Source organism: Ictidomys tridecemlineatus, chromosome 3 (genome assembly GCF_052094955.1).
Source record: "Ictidomys tridecemlineatus isolate mIctTri1 chromosome 3, mIctTri1.hap1, whole genome shotgun sequence".
Lineage (NCBI taxonomy): Eukaryota > Metazoa > Chordata > Mammalia > Rodentia > Sciuridae > Ictidomys > Ictidomys tridecemlineatus.
Window position 1 is genome coordinate 191,696,722 of NC_135479.1, and position 23,637 is coordinate 191,720,358.

At 32.4% G+C, this 23,637-nt stretch overlaps 2 long non-coding RNA genes across 4 annotated transcripts in view; one reads left to right on the top strand and one right to left on the bottom strand.

Annotated features, from left to right (window-relative positions):
• The window catches only part of LOC120890358 (uncharacterized), a 478,106-nt gene that overhangs the window by 200,433 nt on the left and 254,036 nt on the right, over positions 1-23,637 (top strand). The gene's annotated exons all lie outside the window — the stretch shown is intronic.
• On the bottom strand, positions 1,505-15,533 carry LOC120890360 (uncharacterized). The gene is made up of 2 exons (XR_005734546.2): positions 15,097-15,533; positions 1,505-6,082 (listed from the first exon to the last, which is right to left on the bottom strand). It is a non-coding gene; the product is annotated as an uncharacterized LOC120890360 (long non-coding RNA).

A 23,637-nucleotide genomic window follows, 5' to 3' on the forward strand; every position in this document is an offset into this window, starting at 1 on the left:
TTTTTCAATCAACAGAAATTAATCATAGTCTTATTGTGTGCGCATAATATTTAGCAATGAGTATGCAAAATTCATCCCTTCTTACCTTGAGCAACTTAAAATAATGCTAGGTAGAAAAGACCTACAAATAAAAGAAAAACTAAAATTGTAAGTTGGTTCTAAGTATTAAGAAAGTGAAACAAATGTTATCCTCTTTAGAATTTCAGGATTTAGGTTGTTTTTCCTATGTGACTTGAAGCAACCAGAGAAAGATTTTTGGAGGAAATATGTTTTTAAAAATGGTTCTGAAAGAAGGAGACAGATAAACTAGCAAAGAAAAATATCCGAGAAAAATGCTTATCTCTGTTCCTAACTGTAGGAACATGAGAAAGTATTCATTTCAGATGGGGGAAACGGACCCACTAAAGATTGCCTTTGGACATCACAGGTCAAAAAGAAAATTAACATTCATTGAAAAATTGTACTCTCATCTTAATAACTGGTTTGATGATCAAATCAAACTGTGTCTCAAAGAATAAATATGTAGCTATGATATAAAACATTAAGGAAACTTCAGTATTTGCATGTTGATCAGGAGGGTAAATGCATGCATATGTAGTTTTTTTTTTTTCCATATCTCATATGCATTCATGGGAAGTGTCTATAAGTGCCTCCTAGGTCTTTCCTGATATAGCTGAAAATGTTCCAGAACTCCTAATTTCTTGCCCCCCCCCCACTCCTAAAATCTTGCTTTTCTCGAATTGCCCTGTCTCAGTAAATGGCACCAACTTCTGTCTAGTACCTGAAGTGTAAAATCTAGGTGTCATCTTGGATCCTTCTTGTTTTTCAACCAACATTTCATCTAAGTCCTTCGAACCTGACTTTCAGCTCTGTCTGGTATAACCACTTCTCCCAACCTCCAGGACTTGCCACTTTTTCTTGAAATACTGTCATCAGCTAGTTTCCTAACTGCCATTTCTGCTTCTATTCTTCTCCCCCTAGAGATAATCTTCCTCAAATCAATTGGGGTTATTTTTCAAAAATGTAAATTAGGTAGAACCCATTTATAGTTTCTCATTAGAGGAACATTTCAACTCCCTACCCTTGCCTACTTGAGCTTGCATCATGGGACTTCAGCTTGAGTTTCTGATTTCAACTCCCACTATTCATTCTCCCCTTGAGTATCCCATCTTAGTAGGTTGACCGTCAAGAAGTTCCTCTAACATGCCTTGGTTTGTAGCCTAAGGGCTCTACACTTACTTATTTTATCTGCTTGAGAACCTGAACCTTCCTGGCTTTCTTCTTATTATATCAGACCATTACTAAAACATCACTTCCTCAGAAAGTGATTCTGTGATGTCCCAATTAATACTTCCAACTCATTACTTTTTTTTCTCTTTATCTGGATCTATTCATATCATAATACATGCTAATACCTAATAGCAAAGATATTGTCTCTTTAAAATCTGGAGATACATCCTGAGAATCTAGGAGAATGCAGAGCACCAAAGAAATAGTTGATAAGTAATTTTTGAAAGAATTTATTAAAGAAAATGGACAGTACTTTGTGAAACATTATCTAAAGGAGTGAGACATTGTTCTGTTACCAGAAGCATCTAGATCACACACATTTATACACATTTACTTTCTCCACTTGAGGAAATTACTAAACACCAAAGTTTTCTCCTAAAAAAATGAGAATAATGCTGTCAGGCTGGTTTGTGGAGATAAGAGATGATGAACATTAAGAACATAATCAATAGTTGGCCAACAGAAAATATTCACTGATTGTACTAATATTTTTGATAGGGAATATAAGAGTAATAATTCAATGCCCTAGATTCCACTGAGTCTATTTTATCAAAGAAGAATAAAATTAAAAAATCCACCTTTCAACTTACTATTAGGGACTCCTAGAATACTCTTGAATATTAACCCCTGGGAAATGGAATAAGAACCATGGCTTAAATAGTTTAAACTCATATGGGACAAAACAATAAAAAAAATCTAAAAAAACAAAACAGAACAAAACATTACATTGGAAAAGAAATCGATCCAATGACTTAATGCATCTTTTTATAATTTCTAGGGAGAATGTGCATGTTTAATTCATTGAATTCTCCACTGTTTCTATGCTGAAATTCACTTAGATGACAATTGCACTCCTATCAACAAAATTGGACTAAAAAAAACCCATTAAGAGTTTCATTATTGAAAAGTTTCCCTATATAATATATTAAAGCTCATTGACTAGATGAATCCCCACTTGCACTTTGTGTGAATTATAAAAGGTGCCCTTTCTTCTTGGCAGATGATGCACCCACCCTTGCATATGTAATTGGACTCATAGCTTGGTCATCAGAGCCTGGCCTGTATTGGAGTTTCACTCATCTCCCTGGGTCTCCCTTTTATAGGGTACAGCCCAAGCAACCACATGCAGTGGTGCTGTAAGTATTAGATAATGAATAAGAGGACAAAACAGGAGTCTGAGGAAAGTGAACTGAATATTGACAAAGCTCAGCTATACCTTTCTTCAACTGATAACTTGGAACAGCATGCAGAATAAAAAAGACATGGTTTCTACAATGAGAAAAAAATTATAGTTATGTCATATTTAGCTTTATTTTGCTAATGATTATTGATCTAAACTCTAAAAAATGTATCCAAGAAACATGCTTATCAGTATTTGAAGACTGAAGTAATAGCTTGATAAACTTGCTGCAGTAAGGAAGAAAAGCTGGGAAATGGAGATAATGATCAGGAGCTGAATTTGAATTATATGGGTTAAGTGTCCCTTATTAAAATTACTTGGGACCAGAAGTCTTTTAAATTTTGATTTTTTTTTCAAAATTTGGAACATGTGCATATACATAATGCAATATCTTGGGGATGAGACCCAAATTCTAAACATAAAATTCACTTATGTTTCATGTATGCATTATATATATAGACTGAAGGTAATTTTATAAAATACTTATAAGAATTTGTGCACAAAAAAAGTTACATGGTGTGGAATTTTCTATTTGCATCATTAGTTTAGCACTCAAAATTGCATATTTTGAAGCACTTAAGATTTCAGATTTCCAGATTAGGAATGCTTAACCTTTGTCTGCTTTTTTAAAGAATGCCATCTGCATTCAACTTAATTCTAATAATTTTTACTGAGCATCCACCGTACTGTTGGGCATTGCAAACTGCAGAAAAATAAATGCAAACATTTAGACCTTGTGAAAGCCACATCTGGGAGCACAATATGAATCTATGAATTGCTATTCCATAGATTACAGTAATAAAAATATCATAATAACAAAGAAGTCAAGTCCAAGAAAAAAGTCTACATATTTGACAGGTAGACCAAGAGAGAAGTAGAAATGGGCAATTTCATTGGGAGCCTTCAGAAGCTTTAGCAAAGCTAACCTCTTTTAGAGGGCAAGACCCCTCTGTCACGTTAATGTAATATTCCAGTGTTCTGAATGAGTGAGAGAAAAAAAATTATCTCAAGGGAAATAACATGAACATAGACCAGGATGGAAGGGTCAAGCCGCTCTTTAGGGCACAGTAGACAATCCACATTGGCAGGAGTGAAGGGGACACAGACAGACAGGAAGGGTGTGATCCTGGTTGGCAAGGTACAAAAGAGGCATGAGGTGGACTAGAATCTAGCTGGGTGTGATCTTTTTTTCTGTGTTTCTATGTTTTAAGGGTAATATATTTCCTTCTGAAGGCTTTTAAATACTATCAGTTTTATTATGCCTAAAGTGGTGTGCCTTACATAAAAGAATGGGTACAGGAGAGTGAGGAGGGAGTTGAGGAGGATGCTCTCATGTAGGGCCTTAGAGAAGCAATGAGGACTTACTGTTTACAAAAATGGTGAAATGATGAACAGATTTGGTAAAACTAAAAGAGCTGTTTAGACCTCTGTATTTTTTTATTAAGTATTTTTTTTTTATTAAGAGCACCTGGAAACTGGGCTATAACATAAGCAAATTTTCATTCAGATTTATTGTCAATTCTTAGCTCTTTTACAACTAGTTAAGATGATATTCATTCTTATTTGTTTATTAAACTCCAAGACATTCTGTATGGTCATGTATTTACACACTTATTTTATATTTTATAATGCAGTCAGTTTGATTTGTAAATATAAATGAACTCATGTATTTAAGAACAAACACATAACAATAAATAATAACACTTTCATGCTTATATTTGAATACCTTTCTATTTTAGATATTTTATATACATATACCCTTTAAAATGTACAATTGCAGTTCTGATTTTTGAAAACTATGTATTTACTTATTATGGTGCCAGGGATTGAACCCAGGACCTCATGCATGCTAGGCAAGCATTCTACCTCTAGCCCCCAGCTTGTATCTTGAGATAATTATTAAACCTACAGAAAAGTTACAAAAAGAGTGCCTAGTATTTCCATATACCCTTCACCTTCTTTCCTAATGTCAATATATTATGTAATCATAGTCTAGTTATCAAAACCTAGAAATTAACACTGGTACTGTTGATCGATATTAATTCTATTGGCCTCTCAATCTTATTTTTATAAAAAAAATGCACATATATAGCAAAAAGTTGTAACCTACTGTTTATATGCTCTGAATGCTATTTTAAGCTTTCAGACAGTGAGAACTAATATGATGGATTATACTCTACAGTGTTAGCCAATGACTATTAACACAACCTTCTGCAAATGATCTCAGTACTTTATCATGTTCTCCTTTTGTGTTATTTATTTTGGATTCCAACAAACAATTTTGACCCAATATAGCTGACACAAATGTTTGTAAGTAATAGCAATTGTCAAACACACACACACACACACACACACACACACACACACATTTAAAACATAACAGAGAAAGAGGATTGCTGTGAATAAAATGTGAGTTTCCGTTATCAATGGTAACAACATCAAGGAAATGGTTAAAAATAGAAGATAAACAGATGAGTAGGCAATTAAGGACTGATAGAAATTCTTTGACATTGTTAAGGATGTTATTCATGTCTCTAGATTCTGGAAGGAGTGATCAACAGTTCTGGAAAAGGAAGGAGGACTTCTAAATTCATTTATAGAGAATTTCTGAGATACTGAGTTTTTGACCTGTCAACCATCGTTAAACTCCATTTGGACCTCCAGCCTCATTTCAGTGTGTTCCTTTGTTAAACACCCCCATCCACCCCGTGGCTCAAGCCAAAACCCTAGCTCTCATCCTTTACACCTCTGTAATTTCTCAAACCCAGTTCATCTATGAGTACTGCTACTTTTACCTCACAAATATATTTTTAAATCATCTCACTCTGTGTTCTTAACTGCTACCAACCCAGAGTATGGCTTTTTCTCTCACACCAAAACTATTCCAATAACACCCCAACTGTTCTGCCTGGATTTTATCCTTCTCTTCTCCAACCTCATCCTCACAGAGAAATCAAACTCAACATTTTCAACTCTGATCATGTCACTCCCCTCTTAACATCTTCCAAAGTCTTTTCATAGCACACTGATTGGAAACTCTCCTTTAAAAAAGAAAAAGAAAAAAAGGCCCAGAAGTCTCACATCAATCAGTTACTACTCATCTCTCTCAGCTTATTTCTCTTTTCACCCAGATGGGATCCGCTGCATGCAAGATGTCCTTGGCCCTAGAAACAGAATGTGGAAACTTCTCTTTGCCACTACCTCAGACTTTTTCATTTATCCTCCAGCATCTTCTTAAAGGCAATTTGTACTTCACACTATCCAAGCTGCAATAGGGAGAAGAGAGAGTATCGGGGAGTTCTCATTTTAATGCTACTATCTTCAGTGTGCTTCTCACTCTTCAGTGTGGGTAGTAGTCTAAATCTGCTAAGGTGCTTTGGGTGTACATCAGTAGTCCCTCTGGTAACATCAGCTGAAAATCCTGTGCCTGAGTAATGAAGTTTCCTGTCATTCCTGTGCCATCCTCAGCTTGAGATTTTCAGGATCCATTTCAAAGGACTCTCTCTATGGTGTCCATCCTTTGTCCCAGGTGTTTCAATAGACAGCCTCTTTTCATGCTTGTCACTGCTGGCCCAACAGGCTATATTAATGTGTTCTTTGCACGAATAAACTCTGGAAATTCAAGCAAATATCAATATTTTAGGAGACTCTCCTTTGATCTGAAGCTAAAGCACCTAGATAATCCAAGTGTGTCATTTATATTGTCCAGGCAGGCTTCAAACTCACTTCTGCTCTTATCTCCCAACTCCAGCTCTCAAGTGGTCTTACAGAAAATTCTTTTCTTAAAATTGAGAAAAGGGTAGGGATAGTGGTCCCTAAATAAATCTTCTTCAGAAGGACTTATTCGAAGTCTTGTACAGTTTCAATGTGTTCAGAGACACATCCTTTGAAAGTCCGGCAAGGTTTCTCAAAATCTACTTTATAATTTATTATCTTTTAAATAGTACTATTCCAATTGAACAATTTTAACATAATGCACTGATATGTACATAAGATAAATAAGATTTTATATATGAACAACTTTAACTCTGTTTTTAAATTAGATTTATCAAATTAAACATTGAAAGGGCATTTCAGTATCTATTCATAAAGATGAGCCATATCAAAAAAACTATTAAATGAAAACCAAGCTGTTTAATACATTTATGAAATGTGCTCTGTCAACATTCTTAAAATTTTTATACCTTTGAGTATTAAGCATTTCCTTCAGCCTTGTTTTCATCTTATGCATGCTTAAATATAAACCTCCAGGAAGAAGGGGTCTAACTGTACATTATTCTTTCAAAAAGAGTGAGATACTGAATATGGGTTTGGGGAGAAGATTACTAAAAAGAACTCCCCAGATAAAATATAATATATGTTTTATATTTTATATAGTATTATATATTAAGTCACTATAATACTTGTATGGTAAGTTTAAAACATGCTAGTATTAATCATACAATCTAAAATCTAGAATAGATAGTGCTGTGATGGTTTTATAAGAGGCTGAAAAAAAATTTTAGATTTAGTATCTCAGTCAGCAGAGACACTTTATAATGTAGCTTATAACTTTGGCCACAGTCTACTAAGAATGATCCCACGTGCTTTTCCAGGCTTTAGAGATTTGCTCATTTTTAAAAATATTTTTTTGCTCCTTTTTAAAAAATATTTATTTTTTCATTGTAGTTGGACACAGTACTTTTATTTTATTTATTTATTTATTTTTATGTGGTGCTGAGGATCAAACCCTGGGCAAGCACTCTACTACTAGAGCCACAATCCCAGCCCCGTCCTTTTGCTTTTAATGAACCCATTTTAGCTTCCTAAAACAGATCTGAATGGTTAATTTTTGCAAATTCTCACTAACTTTAATTGTAAATATTCCTGTTTATTAAGTAGGACATAGTACAATATTTCATTGCAATGCAAGGAAGCAAGCTATAAATGTGCTATCAAGCTCATTCAGTTATTAATAAACAGATAATACTTGAGTCAAGTATTCAAATGTATATTATGATATCCTTAAAAATTTCAGTTGAATATTTAAATAGAAGACAAAATTAAATAAAATAATCTCATTGATGTATTATTTTGCTACATGAGTAGGTACACAGTCAGGGGACACACCTGTTCTTGATAGAGAATGGTCCCATGTATTGGCTTCTAGAATCATATATTCCTAGCAGAAGTAACTGAAGTTAGCATTGTTTTTTTTTGGGGGGGGGGGAGAAAGTTGTTTCATCAGTGTCTGAGGACAAAATGAATAAATTAATATCCCAAATATACAATAATAGAAACCTGAATTATTTATGAAATAATGCCAGGGTTTTTATTTGCTTTATAGTATTAAGAACTGCTGTCTAATATGTTTGGTTGTAATTAATTATCTTAGAATCCAGAAGAGATTAAAAAGAGATTCCCACTAATCTTGAATGATATCCTCTGGAGGTGTCCCCTGCCCTGAGAATAAGAAAGAAACTCTTCCTTATGACTTGTAAGTCCTTGAGGGTGAGCAGATCCATCCAAGCTGGCCTCTCTGCTTTCTGGTTTGCTCCAGCCATGATGGTTTCCTCTTAATGACTTCTAATATGCTGAGTAACTGCCTGCCTTGGGACCCTAGACCAAGCTACTACCTCTAGTGCAGTCTCTCTACCTGGTCTTCTTCCCATGTTCTCATTTTTCAAACTGATTTCATGTTTTGCCTTCTGAAGACCTTTCCTCTTAGACTTTCCTGACCATCCCATCCATGTGAGAACTCTTTCTTGTGCCTCTTGTTATTTTCCATCATAGCACATAATCCTATAATCATTTAAAAATATTTGTGAATACAATTTTAGCACCTGAAAACTGCCAAATAGACGTGCAACAAATATTCTATTGAACAATAAATTCTCTGAAAACCTGGGAAAACCCAGAGGCAATAAAGAAATTTCAGTTGAATGAATGAATGGATTTCAGACCAAAGGACTGATTGGTATAAAATATTCTCAATATCTGCCTCATTGTAGGAAATGCCTTTTTGAGAATACAGCTCTATTAAATGTTTCATATCCACAAACAACAGTTGACAATTCATTGCAAGTTTCAATATTCATCTTTTAGAATATATACACTTTAAAAAAATTTTTGGGTCTGAATATGGGAAACAAAATAATGCTCTCAAGTAATACCTTCATGTCCAACTTTTACTCAACTTTTGCTTTAAGTAAATATGAGCGTAGGGATCTATGGTTTTCCATTTTCAAAATACTGTTTCACAATCAAATGTACATGCTCCTCAACTTAAGATGGGGTTTTTCCATAAGTCCATCGTAAGTTGAGAATATCATTAAGAGAGAGATACATTTAACACACCCAATCTACCGAACAACACAGCTTAGAGGTTGTTTGGGAGTTTTAGCTCTCTGCTAATGCCTGTGTTACAACATAGTATGGTACTACACATGGTTTCCCCAGAAAAAGATAAAAAAAATCAAAATTTACAGTCCAGTTTCTACTCAATTCACGTCACTTTCTCTCCGTGTTAAAGTGGAAAAATTAAAACTCAAATTTTAGTTGGGACCATCTGCATACACAATTGAAGTGCATTGGCTTTAAATAGCAAAGCCTAATATTACCAAGGTCTATATTGCATTTTTAAATTATTCAATAGAGATTGAGACATGTGAGTCCACTTACTGGGGAACTAGCAATGATTTGGCTTTTCAAGTTGGCTTTGAAAAATTATTAAGATAGATTTTCCCCTCCAAACCACAGTGCAATATATTTTCTTTGATTAGCAAATGGTATAGTTCATAGACTGGGTTTCACTTACATTCCAAGATAGCAATGAAAGTTTACAAAGTTTTTATTGCCTACTTAGACATTATAACTACATTAACCATGGGCCTATGATTTGGGGATAAATGAAATATTGTTTATAAAGTCTTTTATATATATTACTGTGGATTGAACCCAGGGACACTTTACTGCTGAGTTAACATCCCAGCCCATTTTATTTTTTATTTTGAAAAGTATTGTTTTATATCTTTGATATATAAAAACGGAGTATCCATGAACAAATTTAATTTAGAGAAGAAAAATAAATCACATTTCATTCTTATTTTTTAATGTTACAGAAAAATTAAGAAACTAAAGAAATACAGCCAGTGATTTCAGATTATCCTTTAGGAAATCCTGGCATTCCAGACAAACTTTGATAGGATTCTTTTGATAGAATTCATTTCTGAATTTTCAGGAAGTTTATCTTTGATCTGAAAAGATATGTGTTGGGGTTGCATACAAAACCTAAAATTAAGAAAATGTGAAACACCATGTCAGGGATGCAAGTTTAAAGACTGTATTTTTTTAATTTTAGAGACATTTAAAATAGCATGGCAGTTAAAAAATGATAAAATAAACTTGTTAAAATCAGCACAGAAGGTCTTTTGGTTTGCTTGCCTGTGTGTAAAATTAAAGTAGCACCAATCTTTCCTTTAAGTTGTGGTCCGCTTACTCGAAATAACCTTTTGGCTTTTTAAGTGATTGCATGATGAATGGTCCAAGCTGACATTTATGCCAACATGACTCTCACTGTCCTGGCCCACTCTGTGTCATCTGAGTTGCTGTCAGAGACTTGCCCTATTTATCTCTGACCTCCACATACCAAATATGCTCTAAGTTCATTGCGGTCCAGAACATGATTTGTGCAAGTCAGTTTTGAGATGGTATCTGCCCAGTCTGAAGAGTATGGCCTGGCAGGGAGATCAGAGGAAGCAGGAATAGACTTAGAAGCTCTTTGTTGGGGAGGCCATTGCAAAGAAGACATCTGAATAGCTGCCATGTCTAAAGTGTGCAAGGCCATCAGAAATTGAGTTCTGGAGGCATGTATAGGAGTATGTCTTCTAGATGTCTTCTGGGCACCAACCATCTATCTGAAGGGTTTGGCATTGGGCTCATTACCCATTACTTACAGATTCAAGAAATATAGTAAAAACACATTCTTTCCGTTCAGAATTATTTTAGCCAACACAGGACATGTGAGGGTACCTTCATGTCCTTATAGGCTATACTTGAATTAAACTCAGTTTACTTCTTGTCACTAGAAAGAGAATTTCATTAACAATAATTACAGTATTATTCAGTGATAACAGAGAAATGTGGTGTCATAATGCTTTGAAGAAAGCATGAAATGTTGAAATAAAATTTTGAATTATATATTTCTAAAGGTAGAAAACTTTTCCAAACTCTGAAATTTCAGGGTTATATGAAATTCATTTGTAAGTAACAGTTTCTTCACACATGATGTGACTTTATTTTCATTTGTTTTATGTTTTGGGTAAAACAACAACAACATTATGAGACAAAACAAAATGAAATAAAATTATATATATGTATATATACATATATATAATTATTTGAATGCAATTTTTAAATGCAATTCATAATTTATCTTGTAATTAGCATTCATAGAATAGTGCCTTATAAACATATTAAGATTATTGGAGTGACACAATGGTATGTATTTTTATTGTCCTTAAAATTGAATTGTCTTTTTTTATTTACATAAGCCAATGAGGATGGTTTAACTTTGGACTTACAAAATTATATATATATATATATGTATATATATACATATATATATATTTGTTGTTAATTATACCTTAATAAATCTGGTGAAAAAATAAAATAAAGGGACTTTGAAGCCATTCAACTGTACATGTTAGTACACAGTGGTTTATCTTGTGCTATTAAATAGTTTACAAATATGAAGATTATGTTTTATTTGATATTTAAGAATGATTTCAAATGATGGTTCTCTGATGTGTAAGTGGAGTAAACAATGGGTATATTTCTTTTGTGGACTGAGATATACCATTTACAAGAAAACTCAACATCAAAAATTTTGTTAATTTTGAGGCAAGATAAATTAAATCTGAATAAACTCATTCATTGAGATATGAGAGGAAGAGGAATTCAAAATAAAGGACTTAATATGATAATTTCAAAGTAGAATTTTTGGTGTCTGTAAATTTTTCTTGAAATAAAAATGGCTTATAATCATGTCTTAATCCCATTAGAGTTAATGTGAGAGATGTCTTCCTGCTAAGGTTTTTATTGTTTTAATTGCATGATTTTTAAAAAATACTACTTTAATGGAGATTACACTCTTAATTTTTGGTTGGATTTTATGTTGCAATATCAGTTTAGGTATGTTTTCTTTAATGACCATGTACACTAATTAGAAAGAAAACAATTTACAGGGAGCTGTATCAAATAGAGCCCTGCAAATGGTATGAGCTTTTTCCAAAGATCCATATTGTCCTTGGACTTGGCTGTTGTATTATTCTTTAAATGGAATTGATTGTGTGGTTGTAATGAAAGTAACAGATTGATTTCTATCCAGTGTTACAAAGAGTAAATAGAAAAATGTTCCTGCCTTGACCTGCATTCATAACCAATGGGATTTGCTGGCTTTAGACCCAATCCTTAATAAGAGATAAGATGCAAATGTAATAAAACTGCTTCAAAGTTTAAGGGTCTTTTCAATGCTCATCAGAGATGTTTCTTGTTGCATTTAGATGTGTTGTATTGATTAGCTCACAATCACCTAGGAAATATTACTTTCTTTAAATGCAATTCATAATTTATCATGTAATTAGCATTCATAGAATAGTGCCTTATAAACATATTAAGATTATTGGAGTGACACAATGGTATGCATTTTAATTGTCCTTAAAATTGACTTGCCTTTTTTTATTTATATAGGCCAATGAAAATGGTTTAACTTTGGACTTACCAAGATTATTTGTGGCTAACAAATATTTTTGTCAGTATAAATGTTTAAATTGTAAAATATTCAGAAAGGTGAAATATTAATGTATTTAATTAACATAGTAGCATTTTTTTCTAAAGTGCCATTTCTGCTGAATTCACAATTATTATATTATTTGATAAGAAATGAAATGTTTGTTACAATAATGTTTGTTCAATATTGAACTGTTATTCTTTTTCCTCTATCTTTTCATGATAATTAAGAAGAAAAACATACATGAGAAGGATAATTACATTTTTTTTAAATTCTAGTATTCAGAACTTTGAATCTCATTTCCTATTCACCCTTTTGTAAATAAACTGAAGTTTACATAAGAAGAAATTTAGAACATAAAATGCAATTGGTAACTTCACTTTGCTATAAATAAAGAATGCAAAAAAAAAAAAAAGAAAACCTAACAATTCATTTGTAAGCAACAGTTTCTTCACACATTATGTGACTTTATTTTAATTTGTTTTATGTTTTGGGTAAAACAGTGTAGTGTAATGATGCCTAAATGAGACAAAACAAAATGAAACAAAATAAAAACAAAACAAAACAAAACAAAAAACTAAAAAAAAAAAAAAAAAAAAAAAACTAACACATTTGACTCCCAATGTTTCTCAGTTGTAGCTTCCAAGAGCTCTCTATTCTTCCCAGCCCACTTGATACCCTGCAGGTTGTGGCAGACAATTCACAGGAAAAGCTTAGACATCGAGCTTGCACGCTTCTTGACTCCATTTTAAACCTTTTGTTCACACCAGGGTGGCATTTTTTCACACCGCATGTGGCAATTTTGACTCCTATCCAACTTGTCTTATAAAATCAAAGTCTGTGATTTTTTACATTCACAGGGTTGCTTCCTGAACTGCTACTGCTATTTGAGTTGTTCCTAGTCATTGGTGCAGAAGTTTATAGCAAAATGTGTTTTAGGGAGAGTGAAGGAGACAGCAATATGAGAAATGTTCTGGCCTGAAACACAGGAAATAAATTTTGGATGAAACAGTAGCTGACTGCAAAGATCATATGTGAAAATAAAAATAGTCTGGCCTCTATTTTATTATTTTTGCAGTAGCATGTTGAGTAGTGTTCAGTTTAATTAAAAAAAAACAATATGGTGACATCATTTTTAGGTTGTAAAATATTATTTTAAAAATAAAACTGACATGCAATCATAGTACTAAATATCACTCTCAGATTCAGAAAGTTATTTCCCCATATTTTAAAATGTTCATTGATTGCAAGTAAATTTTACTTTTAGATATAAACATTCAACATGCTTTGTTTGATCCCAAGTTCAACTCTGAGTAAAACAATACCTATTATTTAAAACATTGTACTATGAACCACAATGCTGAAACAATTTCTACAACAACTTCTTCATTCTTAAATTTTTCCCCTTCTGGTTAGCTAAAATTATCACTTCAGTCATTCATATTTTCCAATAATAAATTACATGGTTGTTTCAAAGGAATTATATAAAATAATAATCATGAAATAACAGCAACACTAGAAAATTTTACCAAGTGCAAAGGCATGCACAGAGGCTTGTTCCCATAATTATTAGGAACGACATGAAAACTGCAAATAAAAAGTCTCTGCAGATAATCTGGCAATAATTACCATATATATCTGTCTACATATTTATCTTTATACTTTTCTTTTGAAATTATCTATTATTTTATTAACTAAGACATATAAAATAATATTTTGAAAACATTTCTCAGACATATGTATGTATTAATTCAGTGTTTTTGTAGAGGAGCAGAGGAAAATTATTTTTATCCCAAAATAGATTATAATCATGAGTTTTTATGTTTTCTGAAATTGTGAAATAATCATACTTTTTATTTCTAAATTACTACTTTTTGAACATAAAGAATTCAATTACAGCAAAAAGAGAAATGAAAAATCAGTTAATAGAAATAAGTCAGTAAGGCAGTAATAATGTAAACTGTTAAATTTTAAAATGAAAGAAGTTTATTAAATATTTTATTAAATTTTTAGCAACAAAACCAATATAAAAAAGAGATTCTTTTCAGTGATGTGAGTTGCATAATTTATATATCAAAAGAGCCACATTACTGTGCTTTAAGAAAAAATATATAACAAGTATTTATGGATTATAGTCTTTATGCTTTCTTTAAGGGAATACTTAAATAAATCCAGTGCATTTGAATTATTCATTACAATATTTGAAATATGAAATAGATCCAATAAATTGAGAAAGATCTCATTTAGAATTTAGATTTTTTTAACCTTTTTGGAATAACAAAGCATGACTGACAATAACATAGTAGAGAAAGAACATTGCGTTGCAAGTTCTGTAACAGTAGGTGCACTGGCAGACAGGTCGGCTGCATACTCTCCCTTTTACAGACAGAAAACTACTTCCACTGTAGCTCCTATGGAGTCTTAGACAATCAAAAGCAAATGATTTCCAGGAATAGTTGAATGCAAATAGTTAATATAAATAAAAATCTATTTAAAACAAATGCACTATAATGGATTTTATAATCTGGGATGCTTTTATTATGCACAGATATTTATCAAGTATACTTTTTTTGCCTAAGTTAATTTAAAATCTGAACTCATTAAAGATAGAAAGAAAAAAAATCATTTGTATTTAAATATAAAAGTGTTACAAAGATCAAATAAAATCCTTCATTAAAAGTGAAACAAACCATTGAAAGCAAGTAAAATATTCAAATAAGCACAATACCTATTTAACTGAAGTTTGATATTAAACCCTCATCTGGAAATCTAATAAACTATTTGTAATGAAGAACATGAAAGAGACCAAAATCATCTAGAGAAAATAAACAAAATTTATGAAATAAAATTTACCTACTTTTGCAGCTCATATGTTTGTTGAAAAAAAGTATGTCTTTATTTCATAGGCATGCCAAAGAATGTAGAAAGATATTAACTCATCATTTATCATGATCTAGTAGAGAAAATCACAACTTTTATTGCTTTAGGTTTCTGATTTTCTACCCTCCCCACCTGCTCCCTGCGTTTCGACTCTCTTCTGGACAGCATTCTTCTATCTTAGGTAGAACAAAATAAGATCCCTAAACAGACACGCAGGAAATAACCACCACCCAGCTGGAGAAATAGGTTTTTCTGCCTTTGCTCTGTCTTTGTACATTAATAAGACCAGCTGATACATTCTGCCACAAAATTCAGCTTGCGAGTAATCCTCTGCTACTTAAGGCTGGATGAAAAGAGTGCTCATTGTGAATTATGTTTCATCTGTCACAATAACCTTCTTTATTCTGCTGTGGACCTCCCCTTTGCCTGTGGCAATTAGAGAAAATATGTATGCCTTAAAGTATGAAATACTGGCTTCTTAAAATGAAACTCAGCAAAACAAAACCTGGTGGCACTAACAATGCTTTCAAGTAATATACTGAAGATAAGCAGATGAGGCATTTTGAAGTTGTTCTGATTTTGTAAGGACATAGTAAAAGACATTTTAGAATTAGCAGGTGGTATAGTTGCTATTGCTTATTATTAACATTGGTTATTGATAACAATCAGTGAATTCTAATTGTATTAAGAAATTAAATCTAAACATTTTCATATTGTTTATTTTCTAATTAAATCATACCATCAGAGATATGTGACAAGTAAATGATATTTATTTAGCATACTAAATCACAGTGACTTTATGTGCCTTTCAGAAACCACAATACATTTATGTGCTTTTAAGTATATTTCAATGTTTCAGAATATTTTCACAAACAGTTAAAGGGGCAAAAACAAAGAAGAAATATTTCCTTTAAACAGAGGTTATCAAACAGTTTTGTTTAGCTTAAAATCAATGTGATTATTTGATTTACTTACTCTTACAAATCACTGAAATTACCTCGAGGCAGTTCAAGTTCACCTTTCAGGAATTAAGCCTGTTAAATGATAGACATAACTGCACCAACTCCTTAGAAGGACACCTCAACTTTTTGGCTTCATAGGGTACAGTAAAAGTTAAGCCACTTGTAGTCAGAAACGAGTGAAGTTCAAAGACCTTAAAAAGCTACAAAAGAAAACAAACAATTGACAGGAAAGAAAATGCTCTAGCACCAAGAGAAAGTCTGCTGAGGAAGTCACTGAAACAGTAACAGTGTGATAAAGGCATATAAATGATTTAAGCTAACACGAAATTCATAAAGTCTGAAGAAAAAATTCTTGAGACTGAAAGGAAAACCTCTTGGCCCACTGCACAGGTTGGGCACAAAAGTGCTTGCTAAGCTATCTATTTCACACATGCAACGACAGAAGGTTCGATATTCATTCGATCGATGAGTGAAAAGGCACAATGGCAAAATCAGACAGACTTCTTTTCAAATACAGATCTCCAATGTCCCCCTACAGTCTGCAGATGCACGGCTGGTGGTGTGGCTCAGACGGAGCAAGGGTTACATCAAGGCTGTTCTCTGGACCGTGCAAACAGTCTAGACCAATGACCTGCAGCATCATGCCTTTTGAAGAAGAGGCAAGTTCGGTCATGATGAAGAAAAATCAAGGCGTACCCCTTTTAACAATAGGGAGCAGCTCGAGGCTGCAAAGAGGTAAGCAGGGTAAGAAGAAAACGGCATCTGCTTCCATGGTTACAGGCCAACTATGAGAACCTTGCTTTTCAAGGGAGTCTGTTCTCAGGCTCCCTCACGGGGTATGTCATGCATTATAAGCAAAGGCAGGTTGAGCTGAAATCCGCATAGTTATTTCAGAGTAAAATGATACGGAGCACATGGCTGGCAGAAAAAAAAAGGTCACATGACTGTTAAGAACCAGACTTGGGCTATTTCAGAATAGAATTTTTTTTTCCTTATACAAGTTTAAATACAGAGTAAATTTGTATAAAACAAAACAGCGATGATAAACATGGTTTTCATTTCTCAGGCTTTTATGGGAACAGAGGTCAAGGGTCAAGATACCTCCCCTTGGCAAGACCATACAGCCTATTGTTAATATAGCTTTACTATAGATAGCAGCGTTTAAAAATATTTTCCTTTTTGGCCGGATTGTAATACAGATATATGTTCTTATGAATTTTGCTGACCTGATTCTCTTTGGTGTCCTGCCCAACATGTTCCTATTTTTAATGTTCATTTCCATGATTAGATCTCCTAGTGAGAAACTTCCTTGGTATGGTGTTACTATTTTAGGAAAGAGTAAGGTATCCTCTGCTTTTGAAAATATGCTTATGGGAAATTCAGATCTGTAGTAAAAATCAATAGCCTCTGATAATAATTCTGTTCTTACTTCATGCCTTTGTATTTTATTCAATGCTTGATACATGAGACTATAGATTCAAATATAAAGTTATTTGCTTTTCTGAAAGAAGTTTAGCTTTAAAATTGAATCTGTAATATTACATGCTAGCAGCTAATACTATCTGAATAAAAGTTTAACAAATGTAAAGTGTATCATCTTCTATAATATTGAGGAAAGATCTACTATAATAACCATACATAATGCAGACAAGTACAATTAACATTCCTCTGACAATGTACCACAACTCAATGTGAAAAGAGCACAGATTTGGTTATCTTTCAACTATGTCTAATTAACTATAGATGGTCCATGCAATTTATCCTTCAAGCAGTTTTTGTTTGCAAGTATATCATGAAAATCATGGAACAAAAAAAACATAGGATGATCCAAAAGACAAGGCATTAAAAAAACCTTTTCATTAAATTTATTTATCAAAAGTATTTTTAATATTGAACACTTAAGGAAAAATGACATTTTCCTTTCTTGAAAAGATTCTCTATAACTGAGGTATTAGGTGACTGAGTAATATGTGCATGCTGTATGTAGTTTGTAACAAAAATTCTACTCATATAACAAGCTGGGTATTTCATTATAAATGAGTACCATATGGTCTTGTTGTGTGTAGATATTCATTTCAAATACTTACCTTGAAGGAAAATTTTCTCGTAGGTTTGCAAAAGCAATTAAGTGTTTGTGATCACGATAGCAACAATTTTATGCTTTCAATCGAGAAACCAGAAAATTATATTCTGGCGCATTCCTCCATGGTGGTACCTAGTTTTGACCTGGGTAAACATGGGTTCCAGGCTAAACATATGAATGTTGTTTTATTTCTTTGAGTGTATTCAAATATATTAGTTTCTTTTATTGAATAGTGAGAAAAACATGGTATAGAAAATGAACTACTGGAGTGTCACTATTTTAGTATAATAATAGTTTTTATGTTAGTAAAATCCATGAACATACTATCTTAAGCTATTCTAGTATCTTTAAATAATTTACATAATACTAATATAATTAAACATCAGAGTTGCTCTGATGTAACAACATATCTTACTTTCTGCCAAAGGTCAAGTGCCAGATATTTCTTCAGTGGAAAATATTACCTGTCAATTCTCCAAAGGGAAACAAAGCAAAAACAAAATACACTAAGGCTTATATATTCCTTGGATTATTTGTGAGTTGAGGGTCAAAGTAAAATGAAGCTATGCCATAAAATCAGACAGACAGTTGAACTGTTTTTATTTCTTCCGAGTTAACATTTAGCCTAGTCTTGCTTCTTTGTTTTTCAAAAACATATTTGGTTTCATGAATATTTATATGTGAACATAAATTATACTAACTTGCAAATTTGGGCACACATAACTACATAACACTTGGAAACATTCTTATACAGGCAGATTGATAGTTATTATGATGCTATTACTTTAACTTAGTAATATGCAGATAAGAACATTTAATATTAAATATCTAGAGGAAGTGACAGTTTTTTCCTCAAAAAGTTTCTTTCTATCTGATTTATTAAATGGCTGGTTAATATCTACAACTGTATGTAATTTGAAACAAAAATTCCACTCATACAAAAGGTTAAATTATATTTAAATATTTCTTTGAATTAAATTTCAGAGTAATTATTGTGCTTTGCCCTCACCCCACTCTTGCCTGAAGAGTATTTCCCCTTATAACAAAGAGACTGAAAATTTCCAGTGCCTTAGTGTTGGGATTGTGCTTTGAATATAGTATGTGCTCAGTAAATATCTCCCTAATAAGTTATGAAACATGTGTTTACACCAATTATCTAATTGCATGAAAGTCAGGGCAGACTCTCCTCTATTTACTTGTATATTATTTTAAGCCTTTTTCTTTATAAACAGAGAGTAATCAGTAATGATTACTAAAAGCCAACTATGTGTTCTGAGACTAGAAGTGTGTGTCTACAGGCATATTTCCTAAATAGGAACCTGGTAAACATTATTCTCAAATGTATTTTTATATTTCTGGGAAAAAATTCCAGGAGTCAAATAAATGTGCAAGGGATGCTGCCTTAGATGTAGATTTCCTATATTACAATAGCTTTCTTATGTACAAAAGTTTTGGAGCTTTCAAAAGACCGATGTGTATAGAGTATTCCTAAGAAGGGAATTATATTTTAGAAATTGTTTAACCAACTTTTTCATAAACTATTTATTAACAATATGATCAAATTTCATGATGAGCTGAAGCTGGCTTAAACTAGGTTGAATAAAAGGATTTTAACTATATTTTCCAAAACTCCACCTTCAATGATAACATTTTCTGATCTTGAAATCAACTATAGCAGAAGTATCTGCACCATAGAACTAGCAAATGAGAAATTAGGGTTTTTGCTTTTCTCTCTTTCTATTTTTGTTTTGATTGGTTGTTAAACATTTACAAGCACACCGTTACCAAATTTCCTCTCTGAATGCCTCTTTGTAGGTAAGTTATGACCACTAAGAGATCTATGAGTTTAGTGATTTTCCATTCATCAAACTGTCTAGGATTAGGATGTAGCTCAGTGGTATAGCACTTGTCATGACTATGTGAGGCCCCGAGTTCTATGTATAACACTACAAAAAAGCAGCAATTGTTTTTGTAAATAGCTATTTTATCAACAATTCATATAGTTTATATAATGTCTCTAACTTATCTGGATAAACATATTTTTCCCCTCTATACATCTTTAATCAAAACACTTATGTACTCTGATATACAGCTGCCTAATCACACCTAAGTGAATCCTGACATCAGGATTCTGGAAATTGCTAGACATTCCTTGACTGTGTCTCTAACTCAGCTTCACTCTGTCACCTCTGATTTTTTATACTGATACAAAGAATATCTGCAGTGTAGACTTTTGTACTACATGTCATTTAATTTTATTCATTTTCTCAGGAGTATTAACTTGCTTGGCATCTGGGATGAGATTGTTAGGAAAAAAAAAGAAATTGAGTAACTAGTAGAGAAACTGAAATGCACATTTTTGACACGATAAGTCACTTAATTCCCAACTGATCTTTATCTACTAAATACCTATGAATAGGTTATAGGCAAAAATCTCTAAATATAAGTTGATTATAAGTATACATATATTTGGCTAAATAATAAATAGCAGAATTCTGTGTGGATTCCATTGTGGTCTTATAACTTGAAACAAGACATTCTATGGTGACATGTTTTGTAGAAACTCGGCAGTCTACTTTGTGATAATACATGGGAGATTTTTATTGTGGTTTTAGTTTACCTTCCCAAACAAGATATCCCACAAATTGGTTAATTAATCTGAGTATGTTTTTGGCCAAGTATGTTGCTATGAAACATAACTAACATATAATCTTTCTTTGTGGACCCCACAGTCAAATGTGAGAAGAAAGCACCTTGAATTTTTTGCTATGAGAGAAAATCATCTGAATATAATTCTTTTTACTTTAAATCAAATGTACATGTACATTATGAATTACCAGAATTATCCAACTTAATCCCATAATCTCATATAGTTCCTAGTTTCCACTCTCATCACATCACAGGTGTTGCTATATCACAAATGGCTTCATGGTCACAAATACAGTTATGAACATGACCGCCAGGATTCTAAGGATACCATCCTTCACAAAGTCTAAATAAAGAGTAAGTAAGATGATTACAGAACCCTGCATTGTGCTTTTAAGCATAATGAAGTATTTCACAGAGAGTCTAGGTCCTCAGAGGATCCTGCACAATTTTTGTAAGACAAATTCAATCAATCCTAAATACGAAGGAAACTCCCACAGGCTTAGATGATATTGTGTACCCATGTGCGTGTGTGGGATATGTGTTTGAATACTCATTGCATAAAATGTTTTTGTAGTTGGAAAAAATCATTTGAACATGCTAATATTATATTTTTGAAAACTTTGAAGTCAACATAAATTGTAAAAGGTTTTATATTACTTCAATAACTTTGGAAATATGTACACAATTTCAGCACCAGCAAATTCTCTTCCTTCTGCCATGAAACCTGGAACTTTTCCTTCATTCAAATACTATTCCCAAAATTTAAGAGTACATTAATGCATAATATTTACACATAGCAGGTTTTCAAAGATTTATTTGATGTCGGGCATTTAAAAAATAATTTTGATTTTTGATCTAAATTTACATTTATAAGCATTATTGTCTTTCAATTTTAAATAGAAAATTGTCTTTTTCGACTTTTAAAGAAACCATCTCCCTTTTGATAACACAAAATAGATTTTTTAAAATTTTGCTAGAAAATTTTACTTACCATTAGAGAACTAGCTCAATTAATATTCTCAATTTATATTGACATATAAAGGTGACTTTATATGCCACCTTTCCAATTTACTTAGGTGAAAAAATAATAAGTAGATAGAAATGAGTATAAATTTAAATATATGCACAAATCCTCACATTGGAAACCTTTGGTAATTGAGTGAAACTCAGTTCTGACCTTTTAACCACTTTTTAAAAAATTCTTTACCTGAATGTTAAAAAATGTATAATAAAAACATCATCTCCCTTCTGAAAGGAGAAATGACTTTCCCACCCCTGTCCATTTTATTTATTTGAAAGATAAAGAATGTGTTTGATAATAAGAAGCTATGTTTAGGCTCCATATTGCTCTGACTTCCAAACATTATTATTTATTATTACTGTAACATAAGATCACCCAAAGCAATTTTCCTTGATTAGCATGTCACATCCTTCCTATTTTTGTTGAGCATCAAATCCATTCTGGGTAGCTATTGTGTATGTTTATGTGTATATGCAGACCTCCCCCCATCCCCATTGTTAACATGTGTTAAAATAAGCATCTCTCAATACTTCAATTTTACAGATGGATACCAACTATTCCGTTTGCTGTATTACTTTGTGTTCCCTTTTGTATTCTTATTTCTCATAGAAATGATTGAATACACTGTCTTCAATTCCTACCAGACTGCTCAATTTTGCTTTAATTAAAAGAAGGTTTATTCCTTTATATATTTTTTTATTCAAAGGTTATATTCATGGACCTAAACTATATTCCTTTCCAATGCGTATTTATTATTATACATTTTATATAAAATATAATGTCATGTAATAAAATTGGATATTATATTATTTGTGTCATAATGAGTTATATTTATAGAATATAATAATGTTATAATAATACTCAATATTACTAAATAAAGATAACATTTCCATATGATGGTTCTTTTTTGTTATAAATATATCGTATATGTGTGGGAGTGTGATATGTATATATTTGAAAGCAGTCAATTTATATCCAGTTTTATGTCAGCAAAAGCAGTTAACTTTAATATTCCTTCAAATTGGAGGCATCTAAGGGTATTATTAATATTCAAATTCTGATTCAAGTCTGGGGAGGAGACTGCGATTGAGTATTTCTATCAAAACCCTAAAAGGAGACAGTGCTGCTAGCCTGTGGGTCAGAGATAGAATGTCAAGGAGTTGGAGGATCTTGGTTCAAGTTTTGACATTGCCCCTGATTCAGATCTTAACCTAGAGACTTAAGCTTTCAGATCCTGCTTCTTATCTGTAAGTGAGTGGGAACATGTTTCTTCTTTCTGCCCACTCACAGAATTGTTCTGTGCTTCAAATTAATGTAATTAGGAATATGTATTACAACAAAAGAATATGGGAGGTAATGAAGGCTATATTTCCTCTCATCCCTTGAATAGCATATTTTATACCAAAAACCCAGTTTCTCTTGGAATCTGCCCATTTGGCTTAAAATGATAGACTTACTTTTGAGGTTGTATTTCAAAAGTTCTTTATCATCTTATATTCTCTTTGTGCATTCATTCATTTATTCATTTCTCAGACATTTACTCTGTAGCTAATGTGGACTGCATTGTGCCAGCTGCTACTGACACAACTGACTTCTTCCATTTATTTTTATTTTCTCCATTCTCTCAAATAATTTCCTGTATCAATTTCATGCATCTTCCATATCTTTTCCTTCTCCCTTAAATAATGTGTTGGAAACACCAGTCTGTAGGTTATATTTTTTTTCTTTGAACCAATTGCATTAAATTCCACAAATATTTACTGATTCTCCACTATGTGGTAGATTCTCTGCAAACAGATTACA